This window comes from Octodon degus, unplaced genomic scaffold, assembly GCF_000260255.1.
Source record: "Octodon degus isolate 3935 unplaced genomic scaffold, OctDeg1.0 scaffold00021, whole genome shotgun sequence".
Classification (NCBI taxonomy): domain Eukaryota; kingdom Metazoa; phylum Chordata; class Mammalia; order Rodentia; family Octodontidae; genus Octodon; species Octodon degus.
Genome location: NW_004524597.1, coordinates 20,260,221 through 20,270,192, shown reverse-complemented (window position 1 = coordinate 20,270,192; position 9,972 = coordinate 20,260,221). Strand labels below are relative to the sequence as shown.

Here is a 9,972-nt window from a genome sequence, read left to right as displayed (position 1 = left end):
ATATTTGATAAAATGTCTGGGTCCCCTACAGCCAAGCTAAGTAGACAAGCTGCCCAGCCATGCCCCTGGGGAACACCTGTGGAGAGAGATGCACCTGGGTGAGAACTGGTGGATGAATAGCCACAGGGAGTCAATGGTTTGAAACAAATGTCACAGAAGTGTCGAAGGAAGTCATTCCTTTGAGCATGGAAAAAGGCCAATTCTAATCCTGGATCAAAGAATTATAGGTGTCGACTGAATTAAATTTGCGTCAATACCAATGTCAGGACTTAGAAGTCCAGGAGGCTAATTCATAGCATCACCTTATTGACTGGAAGATCACAGTAAATCTCTAGAAGAGTACACCATGCTTGGATCATATTTAAATGCCAAGACTGTGTGCCTTCCATTGTCACCAGCCCTTTGTCTCTATTTCTGTCCTCTTCACTCTACCAGGCAGCATCCTCCAGTTTACATGGGGTGAATGCACCCCTGGAAGTAAGCACAGTTTGTCAGTGTCACCTGGGGCTGATGGCATTAGGGGCATGTGAGCTCTCCTCTAAGCACACAGTTTTTCCTCTTTTGCCCACTGAATTCAGAGGCTCCAGTGGAAGCTTCCAGGACCCAGGGCATTGAGTTAGGGCTTGCTAGCAAAACTTCCTGTGATGACAGAAACAGTCTGCACCTGCCCCACCACATGGAGCTTGAAATGTGACATCTAGGAGTGATAAGCTAAAGTTCTAATTTTCAAAAATCAAATTAATTTAAATGGCTATGTTGAGCAGATCAGCTGTAGAGAATGGAAGGGTTTCTTCCTAGAAAAGAAAGTCTGGGTCCCTGAATGATGCACGGGAAAAAGAATCCCATGGTGGTGTACAGGCATGTGTGTGATGTTAGGCCCTTAAAATTGGGGAGGGGGTTCATTACAGCATCCAGCTGACCTCAACAAGTTCCCTTATCAGCTAGAGGTGTTCTCATTTGTCAGGGGCTGACCATGTGTCAGGACATTATCCATAATAGAGCAGACAGCACGATCATCATTTTCTATGAATTCCCCGTATACCTCATGTCCCAGGAGGTGACACAGCAGATCAGATGGGGTCCACACCTGTGATGAATACGCTTACAGGAGAGGAACTCTGAACATGGGCCTCCAGCAGCAGATAGCAAGTCACCTTGCTCTTGGCCTGGAGAGACAAACACCTCGCATCTCCAGGCTGTTCGCAGGGAAAGGCGTCCTGAGAAGTTTGCCTTGCGTTCTTGCAAATCCCAAGCCAGTGCAGTGGAACTCAGAGCACGGCGGCCTGCTTCCATGGCAACACCGGCAGACATGCGGTGGCAGCGAAGCCTCTGCAGCCTTCAGAAACCTCCCAGCAGGGATACGCAGCCAAGCTGAGTCCCTGCCTTAAAATCATGTGAAATCATGTACATATTTGCTATGAAATATTGCACAGAGAAGTTCATGTGCATTTTTTTCACCAATACCCAACAAAATGAACAGAACTGAAATTGTTCACTGTGCTACAATGACTGTAGAAATTTTCTGGGGACATACCTCAGTGGTAGCTCACATACCTAGCATGCGCCAAGTCCTGGGTTCAACCACCAGCACTACAATAAAAGTTTAATTGCTGTATTTGAGCTCTCCTGATTTTATCATCTCTGCAACATAATGTTTCATTTTGTGTTACTATCTTGTTCCACTTAAATTCCATTTTAAGGTCAAAATTCAAGGAATGCAATTTATTAAAACTCTGGGACTCCTCAAATCAAAGCAGAAGTTATAACACACACACAAAGAACAAAACACAAACCTTCAGACTACCACCTTAGCAATTATATACACCCAACTATTCTTTCATTTTATAAGAATATTGGTGATAATTTTACCACCTGTTTGATGACAGTCTAACACGGACAAAGGCTCTTTCGATATAATTTCATTTTTATGTATTGCAAAGTTTAACTGTCTGGTGGTCTTCTGATATTTGAATTTCAAAATATAAGGGCTGGCCAAATAGCTCAGTGGAGGGCCCAGGGAGATGGCTCAGAAGAATAAGCGTTTGCCTGGCAAGTGCAAGGGCCTGAGTTCTATCCCCGGTTCCACAAAAAAAAAAAAAAAAAAATCTCAGTGGATTAAAGTGCCTGCAAGCAGGCACAGGGGCCAGCAATTTGATCCCAGAGCCTGCCATGCCAGCCCCACCCTGCTGGGCGTGGTGGCACACACCTATAATCCCAGCTCTTGAGAAGCTTTAAACAGGCAGATCACTGAGTCCAATCTAGTAGTGAGACCCGAACACCCTGTAGACCCTTCCCTAAAAATTTAAAAAAAAAATGCATTTCAAAATATAAAAGATTCCACCAAAATGGAAAATAAATTTTAGCTAGTGATTCTTATGTAGCACAAAAGAGAAAAACATCTCAACTGCTCCCCAGCCCTGCGCACTCTCTCCCTGGTCTCTTCTCTAGTTCCAGGGGGAAGAACTGTGAGCCTGTATAGCAAAGCAATATGTCTTGCAGAAGCTTAGTATTTCTCTCACATTTTAGTTTGGAGCATAGCAGTGAGAGATTTTAATATGTAAGTAGGGAAAAACTTAGAAACTTAGAAAGTAAGTTTAAACTAAGAAAATTTCAAAACTTTTTACTATACACCCCGCAAAGCAGTTTGTGGGTTTTATAACTACCTTCTTGAAAGTAACTTATGCACACTCACAACTCAGAAAAAGATCCCAAAGGTAGCAGCAGGACACATTGACACTCTTGACAACACTGTGAAAAAGAGGATATTATAATGTTGAGTTGTCAGTGATTCGAAAGAATTACATTGTGAATATGCATTTCAGTGGTATTTTCCTCTTGATGTATGCATAAGAGAGATATATGACAGAAAAAGAATAACTAAATAGGCCTAACACCTGTACTTTCAATAGATACAAAGTGCAAATCCAAATAAATAAGGATGGAAATATGGTTTGTTTGACATTTTTGTTTCTTAATGGTACATAAAATTAGGAGGCAAATCAGGATACATGTTACAGTTTGTGGTACTTTAATTTGATGAAATATGGTCATGAGAGACTGTGACTCCCAGAATTGTACCAAGGATAAAATAGATGATGGTGGGTAGAATACATGTGGTATTAAGCCAGGACTGTTATTAATAGTGACTTTTTTCTTAGAAATTAATGTAAATTGAAAAACTTAAAGCTAAGTTATGCTTCCTTATAATTTTATAATTTACTTTTATAATCCTGAGGCCTCCTCAATCAGTTTGACTGTTGTGGTTATTTTTAAATGTGTCTAGATGTTCTTCACAACTCCTGCCTTCATGAAGTGGAGCTAAATTCACTAAGCAGTGGCTTTACTTGGTGACTGGTCTCTACGCATGGCGTGCAGTGGACGTTGCCTTGGCGCTGTGCAGGACTGAGTGCCAACAGACATTGTGGATCCTCCTCCTTTCCTTCTCTCTCCTTTGGATCACCTCCTTTGGAGGCCTCTGCTGCATTGTGAGAACATTCCAGCCATCCTCAGAGAGGTCCCGTGGTAAGGGGTGAGGGCTTCAGGCCGGCAGCCATCAAGGAATGGCATGCCTTCCACCAGCAGTCAGCTCTGCATGGTATTCTGGAAGCCAGTCTCCTCACCACGCCTGAGAGGACCAATGTCTTGGCCTCTTCTTGGTCAGTGACTTGAGTGTGACTGTGGGAGTCGTCAAGTCAGACTACCCACACATGCTCCCCAGTTCCTGAGCCTCCTGTTTGTCTTTCTTCAAACAGCTAAGTAGGGAGACAAATTTTCACACCAATAAATTACAAACTGAACCATTTTTAGTCTCTTTGTACCAAAACAGAGGAAGGAAAATTAATTGACACCATTAAAATGGCACTTATGTTTTAAAGATTTTTTTTTCAGAACCAGGGATTAAACTCAGGCCCTTGAGCTTGCCAGGGAAGCACTTATTCCACTGAGCTATCTCCCCAGCCCCTTGTTTTAAAGAATTTGTCTAGCTTTTATACAGATATATTTTATCTATGAAAAAGAGTATCACTATTAAATCTTCAACCAAGAAAATACATCATACATAATGTAAGTCTCATGCTTCTTGTTGATAACCTGCATAATTCTTTCTGGCAAAAACTGCATGTAAAATACTCTCTCTTGTTTAGTTGATATTCTGTATCTCTATTGCATGATATGCATTTTATACAGTAAAACAGTCTATTAAGCCCTCCCAAAATTCATACACTGCCCTCCAAAGCATTCAGTTAGTTCTTTGTTGGTCTCATAACCTTGGCTGTGCTCCTTCCTCAGCTTTTCCTCTTTGAAATGAATGAGAACAAGGGGAGAGCGAGAACTCATACTGTCCTCTCCAACCAAGGCTACATGATGCTCCGCTGTGTGGTTCATGCATCCTGGTCATTTCACATCCTCAACATGGTTAAGCCAGGAAAACACTAAAGGTGGCAGTTATAACAACAAAACTGGTAATAGCCATACCACCCACTGCCCTATTAAAATCTGGCATAGCTCAACTTGGAAAGAACTACTCCCTCCATGAAAACTGACAAAAAGTGGAGTAGAAGATGCAGCTTCTTAGCTCCTCTGTCAGGGATGTTGGCCATTTTCAGTTGGCCTTCTTCTCCTTTCTGATTGTCACCTGACTAGGGTCAACATGGAGATACATCATCAGCCAAAAATCTATTGATTTTGAAGCCAAAACAACATCTACAGAGCAAACATAAAATGAGCAGCCGGTGTTTCCTAGAGTCAGGTATCACTACTAGATCAGACTCAGTGATCCACCTGTTTACAGCCTCCCAAGACCTGGGATTACATGCATGCACCACCACACCCAGTCTCAATTGCCATCTCAGCATGCCCAGGGGGTGGGATTGAATCCCTGGCCTCTGTGCCTACTTGCAGGCACTTTAATCAGCTGAGCTATTTGGCCTTCCCTCACTAAAATGTTTTAAAACTGGGATCTTAGAGGCTACAGGGACCTGCACAGCAAATAGATCACATATTAGAAGCCTTTGGCCAGATAGGGCAAGTGACTAATTCTGTGTCAGAAGGGTGATTTCCAAGGATGTGACTCCCCAGTTTTCTACACCATAGCAATATCTTTAAGGTGTCCTATATGATGAGCCAATAAAATATGAGTTGTAAAATACATTCTAACCTTAGGATACAGGTAGCTCTAAAGAGTTTAGAATCAAAAAGGCATAAATAAATAAATAAATAAATAAATAGCATTGTTTCATCAATATATGTCAAGGGAAAAAGGGACTTGAAACCCAAGTTGGTATCTCAAATGAGTGAAATAAAAGATAGAGAATAGGAAGAAAGGAGATAAGTCTTTCTCAAGGGGAACAGGATCAAGAGAGGAACAGGGGTGAGGAAGGAGAGGGGAAGTGGATGGAAGGCGAGAAAAGAAAGTAAGATGTGCTATGTTCATGTCTCAGCTCCACACAATGAGTGCAAGCACTAGGGACTGCAGATGTGCACAAAAGGAAAAAGGGGAGGGGAACAAGGGATGGAGGGAGAAGGGTGGGAGAGAAGGGAATGTGGGTGAACCATGGGGAATGAAGATCTACTATGTACACAAACTAATGCCCAAGGAACATAAACATCATGCAGCACCAGCACATACTAATAAAAATAAATGAATGAATAAACAGGGAAAAGCAGTCTTTTTTAAACCCCCTTTTTATATTTAGGAGGTTTCTTTTTCTTTACAGTGTTCTCTGTACTTTTCTGTATGATGTAAATAGTTCTTGATTGCAACCAACTAAATATTGTTAGATACCACAAGGATTCCTCCTACACCATATCCAGAGCCCCATTTCTCCTCCTCCAGTGCAATCCCTAATTAAGTTAACATTTCCTTGAAGTTATGCAAACTGTCATTTTTTTTAACAACACATCTTTCAAACTTGGCCAGTGACAAATGGCATAGAAAATTATAAAATTCTTATGTATCTCCACAACACCACATACCTAAGCATGCAAGACACTGTTGAGCACAGGTGAGAAACCTTCAAAGAAAATAAGTTACATGAAGCCTGCTATATTTGCTTCACCACTTAAAATGCTATGTTAACACAGATAGATGACCATAGCAACCTTCCTTGGTTAGGTATTGAAAATTAAAGTTAGGATAAGCCCTTGATCTGTTCTGTGCTTCAAAAGGGGTACATATTCTTGAGTGGCTTCTATTTCCACTAGCCTAGTGGCACTTTTTAAGGAATCAGCTCATTTCATCTAAGTCATCATATGTGCAGGCAAAGAGGTTTTCATCTATCATCATTTTTGTTGGCAGTGGAATCCGTAGTCATGGGCCTCTTTCATCTCTGATATTATAATCTCTTTTTTTGGTTGGATTGGCTAAAGGTTTAGCTGTTATTTTTTAAAGGAAAGAAAATAAAATTTTTTAAAGTATATTCCTACTTTCATTCAAATGCTCCACTGAAAAGGTCTCCTTTTCAAAATGAAATGTGAACTTTTAAATAATTTTAAATTTCTGTGTCCTGATTAATAAAATTATAGATGAGAAAAGGCAAAATTAGCATATAAATTTGCTTTTTCACAGCTTTGCAAGGCAATTATATCATCAGTGTTGCCATTTAAGAGAACGCATGCATATGAAACTCTTCCATGGCCATATAAAATAGAAGGGTTTCCAAGCATCTGCAACACCTATATAGATATTATATGATGATTTATTATTATTTAAACATCCTTTCAAGTAAGATCCAATAGCATTTCCAAAAATAGAAAGTGTATTTGAGTACAGATTTTGATAGAATGTGAATAGCCTAAGCAGGTGGCATAGGTGAGTGCCCAACCAGTGGAAAACTTTAGTCCAGCTGCAGCTATGAGCTTCCACTTCCACCATGGTTTCTAGTGCCTTCCAAAGCTTGACCTTCTTGCTTGGGAGAAGCCATGCCTCCAGCAAATGTGTGCACTACAGAATTTCATCCATTTAGAAGATCAGGGCTGTGAATTCACACAGCCATTTACAGGAGGACTGAGACTGGAACACTGAGTCAAACCTATGTGGGAAATGACTGATAGCCTTCACTCCGCACAGTGGCCTTGCATTCATCTTCTATCCTTTCACATTTTCTGAGCATGTGTTAGGAGTACAGCCTCAACCCATGGATGTGGAGTCACATAAAAACTTCTTCAAGCATGTAAAGTGCTCACTGAAAGTACCACAAGGTATGAGCAAACACTACTGTGTTTACATGTTTAAAAATGATTATAGTAACAGATGCATTACCACTCATCCCCTACAAAATACCCCTTCTCGCTCTGAACACACGTGCCATTGTTCTTGCCACTTTTGGAAGCAGCTCTGAAGTTCTCTTTCATAAATGTCTTCAGTTGTGCAATAGTGGCTGCCCTGATGTTCTGGATCAGTTCAAAATGTTTACCTTTCAGAATCACTCTGGCTGGGGGAAGAGCCAGAAGTTGCATGCTACTGGATCTGGATGAGATGCGCAAGGACCTTCCACAATTTCCTTCATAAGTTTGCCTTTCCTCTGAATGGCTGTGTCTCCATATTTTTTATCATACTTCTGAAAGACACACATGAAAGAGTACTTCCCAAACTGCTTCAGAAGTGGAAAGAACAATGGGACAAGTGTATTTGGAATAAATGAGAAGTTTTGTTTTGTTGTCCCTCAAAAACTACTTTAATTCCAACCTAACCACACCAGGCACAATGTCTGGGGTCAGATTCTGGGTGCAATGCTGCATGGCAACCACACATTCACACATGGCTCCAAGAAGCCCCCCCCCCCAAGTGGGACTTACCTTTGGCAACTGAGCCAAAGAGTGTAGGGGTGGTCCCAGAACAGGGGCAGGGGCAGGCCTGGGGAACACGTGCTACTTCTTGGCAAAGGAGATCTTCATGGCATTGTCCTGGGTGATCTTAAAGTCCTGCAGGACATCATGAGTGGCCCCTGCCTGCACCTTACTGTCAAACTCCACAAAGGTGATATGCTGCCCAAGCACCAGGCAGACTGCCTTGAAGCCAGGGAACTGGTTGAAAGCATGGACAACATAAGCTCTTTGGTCTCCTCTGGCAAGTTGTTCAGGAACAGGATGTGATTTGGTGGATTCTCTGAGAGAGGCTGGGCATGTGGCATCTGCCCTGGCATAAGCTGCTGTGGGGTCATGGCTCCAGGAGGAATCTGGCCTGGTGCAAGGCCCGGAGGCAGGATCATGCCAGGAGGCAGCATGTAGGGTGTCTGGCCTGACATGTGGTGCATGATGCGGGGAGCCTGGGTCACGAGTGGCATGCCCTGGACAGGACCCTGGACAGCTCCCACCACAGGGGCTGCTGCCACACCCTGCAAACCTTCTTGGCAGACAGCATCTCCTGGGTCTTTGGCTTTCTCTTCTCTTGCCTGTGGTCCTGCTCCACAAAAGTATTCAACTTGGCAATTATATCCAAGTTGGTCTTGGCTTACTGGATGTGCACCGGATTGTCATAGAAAGGGAAACCGTGCATGGAGCGCAGGGCGTTGGTGGCACTGCTGACCTCCTTGAAGATGACCAAGGCCTGCTCTGTCATCTTCAGGCTCCGAGACACCAGACTATCCAGGATCTGGCCAAACTGGGAGGAGACGGCACACAGGGACTTCTTCAGCTCATCTTTCTTGATCTTCTTATTGACATTGTTGAAATAAATGGTGTGGTTGGGGCTGGTCTCGTGAACTGCCATGGTAGGGCAAAAGGGCCCTCTGAGCAGTGACAGCCAAGTTCTTCAGATCAGACCACCCAGGAGAGCATTTTGAGTCTTTTACTGTAGTACATTTTTTAAATTTACATTTGCTATATATTCTGATCACTCTGTTAATATGCATGTGTCATTTTACATATGATGCATACTGTATTCCTGATACTTTTTGGTATCAGGAATTGAACTCAGGACCTCACCCTTGTCAGGCAGGTGCTGTGGCACTGAGCTAAATCTCCAGCCACTTTACTTACTTTTGTATTGACATTTACCTTCAAAACAATTTTTAAATTCTAAGTGATTTCTTTTGGTACTAGGACCTGAACTCAGGACCTCGAGCTAGCCAGGCAGGCGCTTGTGCCAATGAGCCATATCCCCAGCTTCAGGTGATTTTTATATGGCCTTTATTTTACCAATATTCCCTCCATTAGATATTTAGCAACATTGTAAAATGTAAAGCAGATGTTAAGACTTGTTTAATTTTTTTCTCTGATTACTGAAAAGGTTTCTTGCTACTTTTTTATCCCCTAATTTCAAGATCTGAAATTATGATGGTGAACTTTTGATAGTTAATAAAAACATGCCATTTTGACCTCAAGGCACATCACGCATCCTCTGCCCACCACTTTCTTAATTCCACCTCGTGCTAGTGCGGCCTACTAAGAGCAAGTTTGTAGCCTCTGATCTTGTTCGTGGCAGACACTTGACACACGTCTGGAATCTAATTGTTCCCCACACACTCGATGGATACCTAAGAAGCAGCACTATCAACAGAGTAACTTTCATGCAGACAAAGTATCAAGAACACATCACAAGGGCCAGGGAGATAGCTCAGTGGACTAAGAACCTGCTTAGGCAAGTGCAAGGACTGGATGCCACACAGGCCCGGCCCTCAGGTGCAGTGAGCCAGCAACCAAGTCCAGGCATGGTGGCACATGCCTGTAATCCAAGCACTAGTGGGGCTGAAAACAGGAGGATCACTACGAATCCAATCTGTGTAGTGACTCCTTTTACCAACTTAAAATTTAATCACAAGCCTAGTGGTTCCCTTTGTCCTTGTGGTAAATACCCACAAACACATGGGAAAATTTTGTCACTTGGAAGGAAACTGCACTAAAGAAAATGCCACTGTCATATCTTCTTTTTTTTGTCTACTTTTTTTTTCAAAGTTTTATTGATAAACAGATAACAATGAGACAGTTTCAAATCAAATCGGAAGTACAGTTTCAACAAATAATACACTGCATATA

The 9,972-nt window shown here is 42.3% G+C and overlaps 2 pseudogenes; one reads left to right on the top strand and one right to left on the bottom strand.

Annotated features, from left to right (window-relative positions):
* Nucleotides 1-4,434, top strand: part of LOC105741735 — a 27,581-nt pseudogene extending 23,147 nt beyond the window's left edge.
* A 3,432-nt stretch (nucleotides 4,435-7,866) lies between these two features.
* Nucleotides 7,867-8,707, bottom strand: LOC101570901 (annotated as a pseudogene).
* Between the last annotated feature and the right edge of the window lie 1,265 nt (nucleotides 8,708-9,972).